Source organism: Saccopteryx leptura, chromosome 9, assembly GCF_036850995.1.
Source record: "Saccopteryx leptura isolate mSacLep1 chromosome 9, mSacLep1_pri_phased_curated, whole genome shotgun sequence".
Taxonomy (NCBI): domain Eukaryota; kingdom Metazoa; phylum Chordata; class Mammalia; order Chiroptera; family Emballonuridae; genus Saccopteryx; species Saccopteryx leptura.
The window spans coordinates 35,108,463-35,126,153 of NC_089511.1; positions in this window are offsets into that span (position 1 = coordinate 35,108,463).

A 17,691-nucleotide genomic window follows, 5' to 3' on the forward strand; every position below is an offset into this window, starting at 1 on the left:
CCGACCGGAATCCACCCGGCAGGCCCACCAGGGGCGACACTCTGCCCACCAGGGGGTGATGCTCTGCCCCTCCGGGGCGTCACTCTGCCGCGACCAGAGCCACTCTAGCACCTGGGGCAGAGGCCAAGGAGCCATCCCCAGCGCCCGGGCCATCTTTGCTCCAATGGAGCCTTGGCTGTGGGAGGGGAAGAGAGAGACAGAGAGGAAGGAGGGGGTGGGGGTGGAGAAGCAAATGGGCGCTTCTCCTATGTGCCCTGGCCAGGAATCGAACCCGGGTCCCCCGCACGCCAGGCCGACGCTCTACCCCTGAGCCAACCGGCCAGGGCAACATTTTTAAATTTTAATCTTTCGTCTGGCCTGTGAAAAAGTTTTCTTTCTAATCTAGCCCGGGGGCAAAAACTGTTGGCCACGCCTCCTCTAGCTACTGAGCCACAGGCCAGGGCCAACTCCTGAGTTTTAATCAGGCCCATGGCCACCCAACTACATCCTTCTCTGCAGCTAGATGTGGCCGTGTGACCAAGATTGTGCCTTGAGGATGGGAGTGTAAAAAGTCACGCAGCTTCTGCATTTCTTTTCCTAAGGAAATTGCCTTCCTGCCACTTCTCTCTCCCCAGCATCCAGGAGGCTGGGGCAATCTGCTGGTGACCCAACAAGACGGGTGGGAACAGGGCTCTAGGAGGATGCAAGAGGCTAGAAGAAGGAGAGTCCCTGTTTCTGCTAGAAGGACTCACCACCTGTCAATGGTGGCTTAGCTGCAGGAGTGCCAGAAGACAGACCTTGCACAGGAATTGGCATCAGCCGGAAGACCGCGGTAGAACAGAGAGCCCAGCTGGCAATCCCATATGAGACATACGTGCAGACTCCTAGAAACAACCGACAGACCTTGCGATGTGGGCGAGCTGAGGTCCTCGGGTTGCAGGTGGCTCTACTACCCTCTGAGTCTGGCCATTCACACTTTCACACTAAGGGGACTGCCACTACTCTCGGGGCCATTTGGGCTTTGCAGGGATTACCCGATTTACAGGCCACATAATTTCTTGTGTAATTGCAAAGCAGGTTGCAACAGGTTGGAATTCTGAGGCCTCGCTGCCTGCTTCCAGCTGCTCCAGGACCGTATAGCCAACCAACAGCTGGAACAAACACTCATAAAACGTCACCCAGCTTCTGCCCTCCATCTGCTTCCTGGAAAATGTTCACAGCAGGCCCCTCCGCCCACACAGAACAGCACAGATCTGATCTTTCCCATCACGCTCCTCAGTGGCAGAGCCTTGGAGTCCTGGGACTTACTAAATCATTCTAGCTTCTGGCTTGGAGAGTTTCTGGAACCCAGCTAAAGTAAAGGGAGCCGAGTGCCATGAAAGCAACGTGGTTCTCTCTTCACTCTTGTTTCCCACAGACTCCTTTGGAGGGGAAAACTCATCATGGCGTGTAAGTAAACGGGCAGGCAATTGAATAAAAAGAAATCACAATCAGATGGACTTAAAGGTGACTGTTAGCTGAGATAGACGTGTGGTAATCAAAAATGGATACTATGCTAAAAGGGGTGGCTGGTGGGTTGAAAGTGTTCCCCTCAAAGTTTAAGTCCATCCAGAACCTCAACATGTGACTTATTTGGAAATAGGGTTTTTGCACATATATTTAAGGTAAGGACTGAAGCAAGAGTATACTGAATGAGGGTGGGCCCTCCCAGCCCTCCCTAAATTACGTGAGAATGCCTTTATAAGAGGGTGGGCCCTTCCTAAATTACGAGAGAATGCCTTTATAAGAGATAGAAAAGGACATGCAGAGACAGACACAAGGAAGAAGTCCGTGGGATATGGCAGCAGAGATTGGAATGAGGCACATCAAGCTAAGGATTGCCAAGGATTGCCAGCAACTCCAGAAGCTAAAAGACAGCCATGGAACAAATTATTCTTCAAACCGTCAAGAAGGGCATGGCCCTGATGATACTTTGATTTCAGACATCTGGCCTCTTGAGCTATGACAGAATAAATATATCTTGCTTTAAGCCACCCAGTTTGGGGCAATTTGTTGAGGCAGCCACAGGAAACAAATGTAGGTGCATAGAGACTTGTGAGCACATGGGAATGGAGTGGCTCCTCTTCCCTGGAGGATCAGGGAAGGCTTCAAGGAGGAGGCAACAGTTGGCCTGAGCTCTAAGAATGATGAAGAATTCACTGAGCAGAGTCGGGAGGAGATTGACTTCAGGCATAGGGAACAGCATGTGAAAACACAGACACACCAATGAGCAGAACTTGTTTGGAGAACTGTGTGAACGCCTTGGTAAAAAGGGGATGTGGCGATGAGGATAGCAAAGAGAAGCAAGTGCTGAAGAACTTCTGTGCTTCGCTGAAGGTGTTGGCCCTTTTCCTAAAGGTGATGAGAGCCGCTGAAAGTGGTGGAACAGAGATGAACTGTTTTTTATGATTTGTAATTGAAGGTGTACATACAGAGAATCAAGTGACTCGTTCTGCAGGGTACAGCTCAGTGAATTTTGAAATATGCATACACCCCAGTCAAGCTACAGAAGAGGCTCCCTGGGACCCTCTGCAGTCAGTGCTCAACTCCCCAGAGGAAACCACTCCTCTGACTTTCATCAAAATCATAGATTAGACTTTGGGGGAGGGGTATGCAGCATAATCAAATGTCAAAATAATCTGGAGATGTTTTCTCGGAACATATGTACCTTGATTTATCAATGTCACTGCATTAAAATTAATAAAAATAAGATTAAAAAAATCCTAGGTTAGTTTTCCTGTTCTCAAACTTTGTATGCAATCATACAGTATGTATGATTCTTGTGTACCTGGCTTCTTTCCCGCAACACTCAGCCATGTTATTGCCAGTATTAGTAACTCCTTCTTTTTGTTCCCAGTATAGTATTCTATTGTATAAGCATATCACAATTTATTTACTCATTCACCTGTTGATGGAGGTGTTGAGTTTGAGCTGTTATGAACAAAGATTCTACAAACCTTCTTGTATATGTCATTTGGTAAACATATGTATTCAGTGTGTATCTAGAACTGGAAGTGTTGAGTCTAGGATGGTTGTACATTTAGCTTCAGTAGGTATCCTGAGGGCTTTTTTAAGTAGCATCATCAGGGCTGGTGATCACCACTATGCCCATATTGATGGCTTATATTTTGATTGGTTGCTGCATCATCTTGATGGGTCCAGCACATCCATGCTAGTGGTTACATATTTTCATTATCACCCCCTGGACTTGGTCATGGTGAGAGATAGGCTCAAGGAGGTGAAGGGAGGAAGGAGGTCAGTTAGGAGAGCATTGCTGGGGGACGGGAACTTCAGGGTTACAATGAATTGGGGAGGTATTTAAGGGGAGTTCTTGGTTGACCAGTCAGCTGGGGGATTGAGGGATAGCTGTGGTTAGCTCCAACCTTTCTGTCTTGATGGCAAGTTAAACAAAATCTCAGGACACAGAGACAGAACCAAGAAGAATAGATTGGAGGGACAAAAAAGATTCAGTCAGGCATCCTTTCATCCACAGGTGAAGCTGTGGGTGACAGACACCTCTTAAGGTGCCTGATAGTTTATACTCCTCCCTTCCTTTAACAAGAGACCCTGGAACCCAAGGTTTGGCCCCAGCAGTCTTGATGGACCTGCAAGTCCCTGACTCTCCCTTCCCATAATTGATTGTCCAGAGAAAGTCAGCTGACCCAGGCTGAGCCAATCAAAATCTCTTTCCCAGGAATTTGAAATTTTGAATTGAGCAGAGCAACATTAATGGAACATTCAGAGGATGAAACCATGAACTCAGTTCCTCAGACATGCCCTCATTCCTACCTTTCCTGATATTTGGTTGCTTCAACAACTGGATTCCTTCAAATCAATGCCCTCTGTTGTATTAGTCAGAGCTGACCAAGTGCTGTAACCAATGACCCTAGCATCTCAGGGCGTTTTGCTCCAGGCCAACACTTAGGACCAGGCTCTCTGTGTCTCATGGATCTGGGCCCCCTGGGTCCCAGCAGGGAAAGGCAGCACCTTGGAAGCGTTGATAAACCAGGCACAAATGGGAAGCTCACACTTCTGCTCATATGCACTTGATGGCTTCTAACTGCTAGGGATTCTAGAAAATGTGGTCCAGCCTTGTGTCCAGGTGAAGGGGAGAAAGCCCCATCACACCCACTCCAATCTATCCAGATTGCTCCTGCTACCTGCAGCTAAAACATTCCAACAAGCACAGAGCTCAGCTACCTGAGGCTTAGGCTCCGAGCTAAGTGGCATTTATTGTTTCTGTTCATTTTAAGACCATTTGCTTTTGTATATATCCAAGCTCCTGGTGTCAGGCTTGTTAATCAGATTTCTGGAAATTGCTCAAACAATAAAATAAAGTGGGTTTAGGAAGCATCCGAGGGAAGAGAAACCCTTCCCCTGCTCTCTATTGTCCTTTGCTCTTCTTCCCTTCTTGCTAATGATGGACCCCTTGGCTGAGCATGGGCCTCTATCTCTTTCTCTGTCATTACCGCACCTTTGGGTCATCGGGTCTCCACTGGAGGGATGAACAGGAGGTGTATGAAGTGTGCTGCTCTGCAGCTGTGTTCAGACTAAATGTATCTTGTAGGAACTCGAGTCAGGAACGCACTCTCTCGGATCTGCAAGGGGGCTGCCTACCTGATCGCCCACCAGAATCCAGGCCGGTCAAGGTGGGAGGGCTTCTCTATCACCAAGCTCTATGAAGATATCTAATAAATTACAAAGACTGAAGGTAGGGGGGGAAAAAGTGACTGAAAGCAAAACCAATGGAGTTCTCACCTCAACCTTGGAGCAATGGCTTCCCAGTGACCCCAGGGAAAAGTCCAGGTAATACCTAGCTGCAGCCTCACAGTCAAAGGAAGGGTACTTGCCCCACAAGGCTAGGAGCCGTCATGGAGGATGTGGATGCCGGGGGTGGGGGTGGGGGTGGGGATAGGTTCTTTAATGAGATCAGTTAGGCCCACCTCCTGTTCTATAAAAGAACAAACTGAGGTGCAAAGTGGAAGCGAACTGCCAAGTGCATGATAGAATGTAAATACTGTATCCTATTCCCTATAAAGTTATCATAATCACAATTAAGATGACCATTATCAGTGCTGCACGGCGGGCCTGGGGGGTATTCACATCTAGCTCCTCCTGGCTGAAGAGCTAGGGAAACCGTGGCTAGGATAATTCTGTTCCTGTCTGACGTAGCGGCTTCCTCCCCAGCTGAGTTCTGAAGGTGGTTTTCTGGGCAAGGGTGGGGCACATTTCCTTCTCTCACACTTGCATAAATTACTGTCCTCATGCGGCCTCAGTTTCTTCATATGTAAAATGGTAATAAATTTCTTCTTCTCAGGATGGTTGCGAAAATTAAATGTAGAAAATACCCATAAAATGTCTACACCCTGGTAAGTTCTTAGTCCTTCTAGCTATCGGATAGTGATGATGAGGGCAATGACTGAGCTTCTAGTCCAAATTTTCATATTTTGTTTATCATATAATTGTTGCATTAATTTTGATTTTTAAAAAGTATGGCATTGGAATATTTTTTATTTTCATTGCCGAGGTTTTGGGGGCCCCTTACACGTTGCCGGCTGGGCAAGTGCCTGAATAGCCTCACCCAGGTCCAGGCTGTGGCCTGTGATGATGGCGCTGACTTTTCTTGTCATCTGAGGAAAAACTCCATGTGTCTGTGCTGCTCGACACTAATCCGGGGACTTTGGCCCTGCTCCCTTGGGGTTGTGTTTGGCACCTTTATGTTTTCTGACCTTGCACAGCAAAGAGAGTTTATTTGAAATATTCCAGGGCTAGAATGGACTTCTGGATTAGGATCCAATTTCTGACAAAAGTGCTCCCCAGTGTGCCTAAAAACAGATTCCCTACACTTCCTGTGTAACACAAATAAACGTCCCCCCATGGCCCCAGCGGCATAGTTCCAGGACCGTTTCGGATGAGGCCATTCTTTGCCCAGTGTCATGCAGACTAGCCCTGTTGAATCTTTCCCCTTGGTCCCTGAGAGAAATGGACTCCAGGAAGGTCATGGCTTCTGAGAGTACCGGGGACATAAGCAGCTGGCAGCATTTCTTTGCCATCGTAGGGTTTGGCCTGTGGGTTCACAACCAGACATGGTGTAGGACAGTGGTCCCCAAACCCCGGGGCCACGGACTGGTAGCGGTTCGTGGGCCATTTGGTACTGGTCCGCAGAGAAAGAATAAATAACTTACATTATTTCCGTTTTATTTATATTTAAGTCTGAATGATGTTTTATTTTTTAAAATGACCAGATTCCCTCTGTTACATCCGTCTAAAACTCACTCTTGACACTTGTCTTGGTCACGTGATACATTTATCCATCCCACCCTAAAGGACGGTCCATGAAAATATTTTCTGACATTAAACCAGTCTGTGGCCCAAAAAATGTTGGGGACCACTGGTGTAGGATGGAAACTATGTTTCATCGAACAGATAGATTTGTGAGGAAACTTATGATCCAGATAATGTTCCAGATGTTGACTGTTCTCACATGACTTCAGAAGTTTAGTTCTTTAAACAATCGTGGAAATTGTCTAGTCTCCAGTAGTTTTTAAATTGTGCTCTGCAGGACACTAGGGTTTCAAAGCCTGGAGGGGCTTCCAGGGGCTGAAAGGGGTCCCAGGGACTGAAAGGGGTCCCAGGGACTGAAAGGGGTCCCAGGGGCTGGTTCTAGGCTGGGAGAGCACGGGAAAGAGACCGAGGCTGAGCGGGCAGAACTCTGAGATCTTCTCTGGCTTCACACAGAACCACTGCATGTGTATTTGCTCTCCACACAGGGCCTCTCGTGTGAGCTTTGTTTAAAGAAATGAATCTCTGATTAAATATCACTTTTAAACCATGAACCCAAATTCAGGGGTTCTCAATCATGGCTGCACACTGGAAATCACTTCAGGAATTTTTTTAAAAATTCCAAGGCCCAGACACTGCACCCAGGAATTCGGAATGAGTGGATCCGTGGTGGGTATAGGCATTGGCATTTAAAGAAATCTCCCCAGATGCTTCTATGAGCCACCAACGTTGAGAACCACGAATCCGGGCCAGCTTTCCTCTTTCTACACACAGAAAATGGGGGCTCAGGGAGGTCAAATGAGTTCCACAAAGTTCGTCTCCGGTCGGATTAGAACTTTGAGTTTCCAGTTATTAGCCACTCCCTTTTGAATGCTACAATGCACACACACAGGAAATGATGATCCCGTGATCCTCTATGTATGTGACTTTCTATGGTTTCATTTTCGCATTGGAACAAATATTTTTAGTCCGACATTTGAGTTTCTGGGGGAGAAAAGCCTCAAGCAGGAAAGGATATCGATATTTATACTTCTGGTGGGAAACGGAGGCATTGAGGTCACAGTGAAGTGGCCCCCAAGACCACACAGCTCCACGTGGAGGAGAGACCCCAGCGCCGGCTCCCAGGCTCATGGTTTAGCTTAACCACTTCATCCACTCAGTGTCGCATTCCCTAGGGAACCCCCTTCCAGTGCTAACCGGTTGATGGAGACAGATTGTCAATACTGGTGAAGTGTTCTGTTTTTAAGGTCAAGCTGAGTTTTGTTTTGTTTTTTTTCTTTCAAGAATCAATGAGAGAAAAAGAAGAGAAATGTGCATATGAGATCTGTAGCCAAATTGGCTACTGGTTACAAAAATCTACATAATTAGCAGTTTGAGGCATGATAGTGGTTGTGGCGGGAGGGGATAAGAGCAAGACGGAAGGCCTGGGTGCAATGACTTCCCTCTCACAGGGAAGTGACCAGTTTAGGCAACACTGACTGAAACCTCACAGCCAAGGGGAGGGACTCGGCTAAGCAAGAGCAGGGGCTGGGGGCTATGTGTACAGACTCTTTGAGTTAAAAAAAATGCTTGAGGGGGGGTGTCACATGGAGAAATTGAGGTTTTGTGACTTCCATTGACCCATAGAATGTGGTAGAAGTGCCACCATGCAATTTCTGAGGCTGGGTCTTAAGAGGGCTGAAGCTCTGCTTTTACATGTGGAGGTTCCTTCTGGGAGGCCCGCTGCCTGCAGGGAGAGGCCCAGGCCTTTTTCCAGGAGGAAAACCAAGCCACCCTTTCCCCAGGGCTGTAGTCAGCACTGCCCTTCTCCAACAACTGAGCATTGTCATGGAGACTAGCATCCTGCTTTCCATTCCTGAAGGGTAAGTCCACTCCGGGGGGGGGGGGCTGTCTCAGTCCCCTGCAAGGAGGTTTGCTCAGCTCTCCAACAGACATGTCTGACCTGCAGCAGTGGCCAGAGCTTGGAGTCAGATGGAAGTCACATTACTAGAAAGCTAAGCAAGAGAAAGGAATTTCTTCAGTGTATTAGTCAGGTTAGGCAAGTTGTGCTATAGTAACAAGTAACCCCCAAGTTAGAGAGTTAGTACAACCAAAGGCTACTTCTCACTCACACATCTGCTGAGGGTCTTGTCTTTCATGTGGGGAGTCTTCATATTTTTTTGGCTCTGCCACCTCATTACAAAGACTCTTGGTCACTGGGGTAAGGGAAGGGACATCCGGAGGACCATGTGCTGGCTATTCTGAGCCTCACACTGGAAGTGATGGGTCATTTTTCACCCCTCAACAGTAGTCATGTGGATCTGCCTAAATGTAAGGGTACTGGGAAATGAGGGGGCAGATAGGATGTTTAGTGGGTGCCGCTGTCTCTTTAATCTTCCTGCCAGAGACTTTCTGAACCCTCATGCAACTGCTAGAATTTGCTTGCCAGCAAAGGACAAACTGATCTTTAAGGGCAACCCTCAGAGACATGTGGCTATGCCCGGCAGATGGCTGTGTGTTTGTGTTTATTATTTTATATTGCTAGCAGCTAATAGACTATTATCTCTTGATAAACTTGCCTGTGTTTTATGCAGTGTTTCAGAAACAATCCCAAGATTCTGGAAAGTCACCATGAGAGTCCATTTGAGAGAACTCTTGGGGGAAGGAAGAGACAGATTAAGTGGGGGGCTATTTAAAATGTGACAAAGCCATCAATTCACTTTCTAGGTGACTTCCTTAAATCATGGACTTAATTCTCTAGGACAGGAAGTAGAGATTTGTCCCATGGTCCTCCACCCCACTGTGGGAATGACCTCTTTATGATTTATTCAAGAAGCCCTAGGCCCAGACCAGGGCTTACAGATTGGCCCTGGTGGTTCCTGCCATGGTGTGATGAGACCACATTCATACCTGGTGGAAAACAGCATTATGATTGGTTAGTAATGTCTGCCACAGTGAGCGTGAAAGACGTGTAGTCACACGTTTAGAAATTTATCTATTCTAAGATGCACATTTTCCTACTTTTTAACATCTCTGAAGTCAGGGGGCGGCATATCACTGATGCCATCTTATAAATTATTTTGCAATGTGCTTTCGTGGTTCACAAAATAAGGGTGCATTGGACAATTAATGAACAATGATGTTTGTTGTTTGTCATTTTTGGTGTGTTTGCCTCGAGGGTTGCTGTCAGGATTGAATGGGCTTATATTCAAAAAGTACCTGGGCCTGGGAGGGCTCAGTGAGGTGAGTTTCCTGCCCAACCCATCTCTCTTTTTCTCCCTGTCTCTCTCCCCTTTCATTTGCCTCTGTGAGGTTTGATTTTCCCACCCCCTGCACAGCCCATGACCCTTGTTCATTCTACCCCACCAGCCCACCTCCCGGCCTCTGTGGATGGTGCCCCCTAGATGCTCCCTGGAAGCCCCCTCAGTACCATCTGCATCACCCTCTCTCCATTCCAGCTCCACCTTCACTGGCTACTTCCTTCCATGTGTTTACGTTCAAATCCTCTGGATCCTGAGTGAATCAAATAATCTTTTTGAGCTTCTTTGAGGTTAGAGATTGCTGACCAGTTTGTGAATGATTTTTCCAGTAGTTAAGTGCTAAACCTTGACCTGTGCAGCTGTGACCAGGATACAAAGGTGGGTGGTGGGGTATGAGATCCCGAGGTACAACATGTCCTCCTAGGAAGCAGGGACACAGTCGGGTTTACATATCTATCCTATATCTACTATACCAGCCTTGTATCTATCTGTATGTATATCTATCTTTATATCCACATACTTACCAATCACGATCCCTTTATTTAGATTTAAACCTATGTCTATATACATCTTCCTTCTTCCTTTCCCCCCTTCCTCTCTTCTTCCTTCTTTCCTCCATTGCTTGGACCTCACGAGGAGACAGTTGCATTATCCTACTGTGCAAGGCCCTATCTTGTTGGTTGCTTACTCCTCTTGTCCTCTCTCCCCCTCCCATTCTCTGCCGACCATCACTCTGATATATTCAGTGTACACACTTTTGTCACACTATAGAATGAAAAAGTTGACTTCCTGCTGTCAAATCCCTGGTCTGACATTGATTAGCTGTGTGACTTGGAACCTCAGTTTATATAATAATAGTATTTTAAATAAGTTTATCAGAATTAATAATAATTAATTTGTTAATAGTAACATACATAATAATCTATATACCTTATAGGGTTGCTGTGATAACTGAGTGAATAAATGCATTCACTTAGAATGCATTAATTAAATATGATATTAGGGTACTTAGAACAGTAGCCTGCTCAGATAAGTGCTATAGAAGTGTTAGTTACCAAGTGCATTCTTGCAAAAGATAGATTTCATTCTTTTTACATGGAAACCAAGATGATGGAAGAGATATAAAGTTATGTAGCTCAGTCTATTATTTGGTTCACTGAGCATGTTTCATTCAGTTATTGAATTATTATAAATTTTTCTTGGCATTAATTATTCTTCACAAAGGTGCTTCTTAATGACTGCACAGCCTTTGTTTTATCAATTTAATAATTCCGTATTGTTGAACATCTATGTTGTTCCCAGTGCTTTGCTATAAAAAATAATGCTTCATTGTGTATCCACACGCACACATTTGTGTGTAATCACCAGTCTTCTCTCAGATGACATCATCAGAGGTGGACTTGCTGGGTCAGTGAGCATGCACTCGTGAGGGACCTGGCTACATTTCACCACCTGCCTTCTGGGCTGGTGCTCTATCTAATTTGTACTCCTTGAAGCCAAATACTTGTTTCCTCTTTCCCCTGCACCATGCCCAACAATTTCATTATAAAGTATAAAGTACATTTTCATTATAAAGTGTAAAATCTTTGACCTTGAGATCCTGACTTTCCACTGCATTCCCACTGAAGGCAGAGTGAATCATATCAGAAAGGCAAAGATTAGTGTCAGATTAGAGGAAAATGCCCAGAGGAAGAGAGGACTTCCCTCACAGCAGGAGGCAGGAGAATGATGCAAAAGGGAAAAGAGATGTTTGGTCTCTGTCGTCACAGGGGTCTTCTGCTGAGCGCAGAACCAAGAGCTGGTCATAAGAAGAGGCCGGCAGGCTGGCAGGGCAGGTTGGGGGCGGAGCGGGCTCTGCTGGCCGGCCATTCCTGGAAGTGAGCTGCCTCCTGGTTACATATTCCGTTCATTTTGATTGTAAGTACGGGTTTGCCTTCCCTAATGGCAGGGTTGGGTAATGATGTGGTAATGGGAGGCATGGGTTACCAGGAGAATCTGGGCTGCAGATTCCCAATTCAGATGGAATGCTCGGCTGTTTGATTTTCATCTCCCATCATTTGATTGTATTTATTGAGCTGGGAATGTGGGAAGGCTAACTCTCTCTGATTTTTTGTTTGTTTGTTTGTTTTTAATTTGGAAATGTGGCTAGAGAACAGACAGTGGCTATTATTCCTACTGGATAAAGATTCCTTGACAATGCATGCGTTGGACCTTGCTGTGGGATTTTGGAGGGAAGGGGCAAAGTAGTCTGGGGGGCCTGCCTGAAGTGAACTGGGGTAAAGTTCAGAAGTTTGGGTAGTGGGAACTCTGAAAATGGGTGAAGGAGTTAGACCCTCTCTCCAGACAGCCACTGAAAACGTTGAAAATGTTAAAGGTGGTTTGTGGCTTAAATTGTGTATCAGTTAGGAATGCTGTCAGCTGACAGTAACCCATTCATGACTAATGGAAGGTAAGCCCAGGAAGTGATTTTTCTCACAGGTCAAGAAGGGTGGGGGCAGCAGTTGGCAAATCAATAGCAATGCTCTGAGGTGGCATCTTGGAGAATTTTTTTAGCATTCATCCCAAGATGTAGCAGCTCTAAGCATCCCATTTTCACATTCCCTGCCTTCTCCAATCCCTTTCTACTAACCATTGTTTTTCCATTCTTTTTTTTTTTTTAAACAAAATGCCATCATCCTTATCAGAGTGGAGAATTGGCTTCAAGTTGGGCGTTATGAGGTGGATGGTTGTGAGTCCAGATGAAGTCCCTACTGGTGTCTCCTTTCTCATCCCTGCCTCCCCTGCAGGGTATCGGGACAGGCAAAGGAAGGCAGACAGTCTGCATGGTTCTGAGTCCTTATCTAGCCCCTGCCACAGATTACTGGTGGATAGGCAACCTGGAGGAGTGCCCATGGCAGCCTGGGAGGATCAGATCTGGGTTCAAATCTCAGACCCACCACTTTTGGTTTGTGTGACTTTGGGCAAGTCTGAGCATGCCTCTAAGCCTCAGTTTTCCCGTCAATCAACTTGAGATGAGAATGCAGGATCAGTAACTATTGTGAGGATTAGAGAGAAAGTACAAAATGTCTACCATTCCTGGCACAGTGGGGCTCAGTGAATGGTCACCTCTTATCATGATTCCTGCCAGGGGAAAGGGAAGGGTGGAGGAGCTGGTGACTCTGACCTGAGGAAATGGGTGAAAAAAAACACAACAAAGTAAAAATGGTGGAACTTGTCGTAGCTTTTGCTTTCACTGTGGATTATGATAAAATAATTTAATACGCAAGTGTGTATGCTGGGGATTTCTAGGGAAGCTCCTGTGTGCCACCAGATGCTCAGGATAAGTGCCTGCAGTACTATAAGACCAGTATCCACGGCCACCATCACAGCAGCCTGGCCTGTGCAGGTTCGCATTGGATTCGGACAGATGGTAATGAAACAACGGAGCCAAGAACTGGTGGGCCATTATCTTTCATCCTAGCTTGCACCCGGTGGGCAAGAAATACACACACTGGGCTCTAAAAGGCACTCATTCAGTGCTCACAAAGCTACTGACTTATCTGAGTTTCCTAGAATCAAAGATTTCTAGCTCACTAGCCTCATTCTCCTTTGTTCCCCATCTCCTTCTCTCTACACAAACTCTGCACTAACTGGCTTCTCCTTCATCTTGGCTGCCTCTCTTCTCGTCCACATGGCCTTACTCTGCTCTCCAATCTGCTCTCTGCTCTAATGCTAATCTCAGGAACCGAGAGAGAGCAATCTCCCGGTCTGCCCCATTTTATAGTGTAGAAATCAAAACCTTTAATCCAATATACAAACAAGGAAGTCTCTGATACAAAGTCACTTATCTGAGGCATAATGGGATTCCTCATGAGAGTGCACCACCCCACATCAAAAAGGGTGGGAAAGGCTTAGTCCTAAAACCAAGCCCCAGACTACAAGGATCCTGCCTGCCCACAGCCCGTCCCCAACACACATTAATACAATCACCTGGGGGATGGGTTTCCAGTGGGCAGCGCCATCTTTAACAAAGTGAGTATAATATATTTTATCTGCCCAACAAGCACCCACTGTGCCAATGTAAAAGCCCATTATGACCAGGAAATTGCACGGGTTGAGATCTTTAATCTGAAAAGAGGACTCTTATCTGCTCTGGGCCTGATGATGAGCAGATGTACTGGAATGCAGGCAAATATAGGTACAGCCTCTCTGACAATTACTTGCCAACCCACCAAAATTCTTGCCTTCCCATTGCAGGGCAAAGAGACCAAGGACCTGGCATCATGGAGAAACCACCAGACGCTGCAGCCTTCCTGAGTCTGGAAACCACCACTTCCGGCATCCTGGGGTAGTCAAGGTGACCACTCCAGCTGACATCCCTGGGATGCTTATATGGAATGAGCTTCTGGGACAATTGCAGGATCACCAACAGTGGTGGAAAGTAAATGGATAGGTGGGGGAAGGGCCAGTTTAAAAGACAAAACCACACCCGAACATCTGGATTCAATTTGGCTAAGAGTTGGCAGTGGACGAACCCTTAGGTTCCACCTAGTTCAAGCTCTTTATGTGACAGATGAGAAAACTACAGCCTAGAAAGGGGGAGTGACTTGCCTAAGGTCATGCAGCAAGTTGGTGGTAGGGTCATTCAATCAACCACCCATTCATCCTTTATTCAATCAGTCAAAGATATGTGCTAAACATTTCCAATGTGTCAGGCACTGCACTATGTCTTGAGCATAGGGACCCCAACAAGCAGATCTGACTCCCAACCTCAGGGAGCTTGCATTTCAGTGGGGAGATGGATTACAGCAAATCATATAACTTAATTTCAGTTGGGATCATTGCTTCAAGGTAAAGTTCAGGTTGCTAAGCGAGAGTCAGGGGAATCTGGAAGGACCCCCTGTAAGGTCGGTGGATAGAGGGATGGTCACGTAGGAACTCAGACCCGCCCACTTTGGCTAGGACCGCCCACAATCAAGCCCACCAAAGGAAGCTTCCCAGGAACCATTTGGAAAGAAGCGATCGTCTGCCAGCCAGTGAAATTTCACCACGTCATAGTAGCTCCACTTCCCTAGAGGAACCCTTTAAATATCTCCCACGCGGTTTAATCCGTGCAACTTCCCTAGCCTCCATCTTTCTTTCCTCGGGGCCAGGGAACCTTGCCAGGCGGGATGTGTGCTCTGTACTTAATAAAGCCGTTTACTTATTCCACACTTTGCGGCTCCGGCCCTCTTCCTTCCTTCTCGGCGGGGAAAAATACCTTACACCCCCTAAGGGAGTAATCTTTAAACTGAGACTTGAAGAGTGAGTAAGACCATTCAGGCCAGGGCAGGGCCATGGAACATTGAGAAAGTGACAAAAGCCCAGAGATGCTGGGAAGGCTGGCGGCACGAGAACCCAGACTTGCAACTTCCAGGCTGGGTGACCTTCCCACTGTGTTCTGTAGGTCCTGTCCCGTGACCCTGCACCTTACAGAACCAGTTCTCTGATGCTCCTGTTTGAAGAGAACCAGTGATAAAAATATTTGGATGATTTGCTCATGAGATGGTCCATTCTAGACTGGACCACACTTAAGGCTTGGGGGGAGAAGCCTGTACAGTTTATAAATAATAAAATACAGACTAATGTAGCATATATAGTTGATAAATAAATGATCTCTCAGAGTCAGAAATCTGAGTTTCTGCATCCTTTGATGAAATGAGTTTTCTGGTGATGTTCAGCATCTCTGAAGTTCTTTTGACCTTTCCAGCAATGTTACAAGGTGGCAGGTCTTTAGGCATCATATTCTCACATGACTGCCTCCAAAGGCAGATAGATGGAGAAGTGAGCTCTCTCCTTTCATTAGGGAGAAAAACTCTTTTATAGGAATCTTACAGCATACTTTCTCTTATGGCTCATTGGCCCAAACTGGGTCATTTGCTCGCTGCTCACTGAGAGACTGAAAAAGTGGTTATACAGGGAGTAAGTAAGAGGGATTTGCAGATGGCTGCTGCCCCACCAACTGACACTATTTGTCATATCTCTCTAGCTGGAAAGGCAAAAAATGCACCGAAAGAAATGACTCCTTTTCCCATTCCCAATTACATTGTCTTGGGGATTATTATCAACCTATTTCTTCAGTTTAGTTTGTTTATATTTCAATGGTGGGGTACAGAAAAAGCTTGGTATAAAATCCAACACTCAGTCAATAAGATCTAGAAGGGAACTTCCTCAACATGGTTGGAGCAACTAGATAGTCATTTGGGGAAAATAATAAACCCCAACTCTTACTTCTCACCATATAAAAATAATTTAAGATGCACCAAAGATCTAAATACAAGAGCCACAATGATAAAATTTCTAGAAGAAAACATAAGAAATATATCTTCACAAACTAGAGACAGTTAAAGATTTCTTGGATGTGATTGAAAATGCACTAATAAAAAATTAATAAATTAAAATCCAAAATTGATAAATTTTCTCTTTAAAAATACTAATAAACATGAAAGAGCCTTAGACTATAAGAAATATTGACAAGACATATATCTGAAATTAGCTTGTATCCAGAATACATAAAAAACTCTTACAGTTTGATATTAAGAAGACAATCAATCCAATTATACAAATGGTTGAGACCTTTCACAAAGAAGAGGTGTGGATGTGTAATGGGTATACAAGGTGATCGACAAGATTACTCATCAGGAAATGCAAATTAAACTACAGTGTGGCAACACTACATACTCACCAGAATGGCTAAAATGAAAAAACCCAAACTCGGCCTGACCTGTGGTGGTGCAGTGGATAAAGCGTTGACCTGGAATGCTGAGTTCGCAGGTTCGAAACCCTGGGCTTGCACCGTCAAGGCACATATGGGAGTTGATGATTCCTGCTCCTCCCCCCTTCTCCCTCTCTCTCTCTCTCTCCTGCCATCTCTCTAAAATGAATAAATAAATAAAAATTAAAAAAAAAGACCCAAACTCCCGAGAGTTGTCAAGGATGAGGAGCAAGTAGAATTCTCATATGTTGTTGGTGAGAGTGTCGAATGGCACAGCCACTTTGGAAAGCAGTTTGGTAGTTTCTTAAAAACATGCGCTTCCTGAATGACCTAGCAATTCTGCTCCTAAGTAGTCTTCCCGAGAGAAATTAAAACACATCCTACAAAAAGATAGCATGCCAATGATTAGAACTGTTTTATTTATAGTAGCCTAAGGCTACATTTTAGCCAAGTGCCCATCAACACATTAACAAATAAACAAATTGTGCCCAATTTATATGACAGTATACCATTCAGGAATAAAAAGCAACACGTTTCTGATATAAGAAGCAATATTGATACAGCTTATAATATTATTTTGTGTGCCAGAAGCCAGACACAGAAGAGTACATACTGTGTGATTCCATTTAAATAAAGTTCTAGAATGGGCTGAACTAATCTCTAGCCATAGACATCAGATCAATGGTTGCCTGGATTAATTGGGAAGGGGTGCTGAGAGTTTTTGTGGTGATACAAATGAACTAAATAAGCTATATGTTCACTGGGGTATGGTTGTGTGGTGCATACCATCTGTTAAAATTTGCAAAATAGATGCATTTTATTTAAATACATTTTAATTCAATTAGATTGCTTAAAAAAAAAAAAAGAATCTGGCCCAAAGCAGGGAAATGTGTGTACGTATAATCCTCAGGCTAATGGAAATGTCTAGTTCTTCTGGGTTCTTAAAATAATGACTATATTTTAATCTTTGTGGGAGGTGTAGCAAGAGTTGAGATCTTTCCAGGGACGACTGCAGTACCGTGGCTGGCTGTTAGGCAAGGCTTCTGAGTGTGGTTATTCTTGGGGAAAACGTGCCTGCATAATGCAATCAGGGTTTGCTGATTGTGCCCAATTCCGTTTGACTTTAGCATCCAGGGCCCTCCCACCCTGACATTCTGTTTTTACTGCAGTTCTCTTATTTATCAGCATTCTTAGCAATACCTAGGATTTAACATTTAGGAGAATATAGGAGCTGATGTTGAGCCCAAGGTCGTATCTTTTGTGGTTGTTAGAAGGAGTGGAAGGAAAATGATTTGGAAAGTTTGTAGAAGTCAAATACAATTCGTGTCATTTATCATGGTTGAAGTCTGGCTAGTTATTGCTCCCGATTTGCTTCTCCTCTTATTTGATCAAGGCCCTCAACCAGCTCTTTTCCTTCCT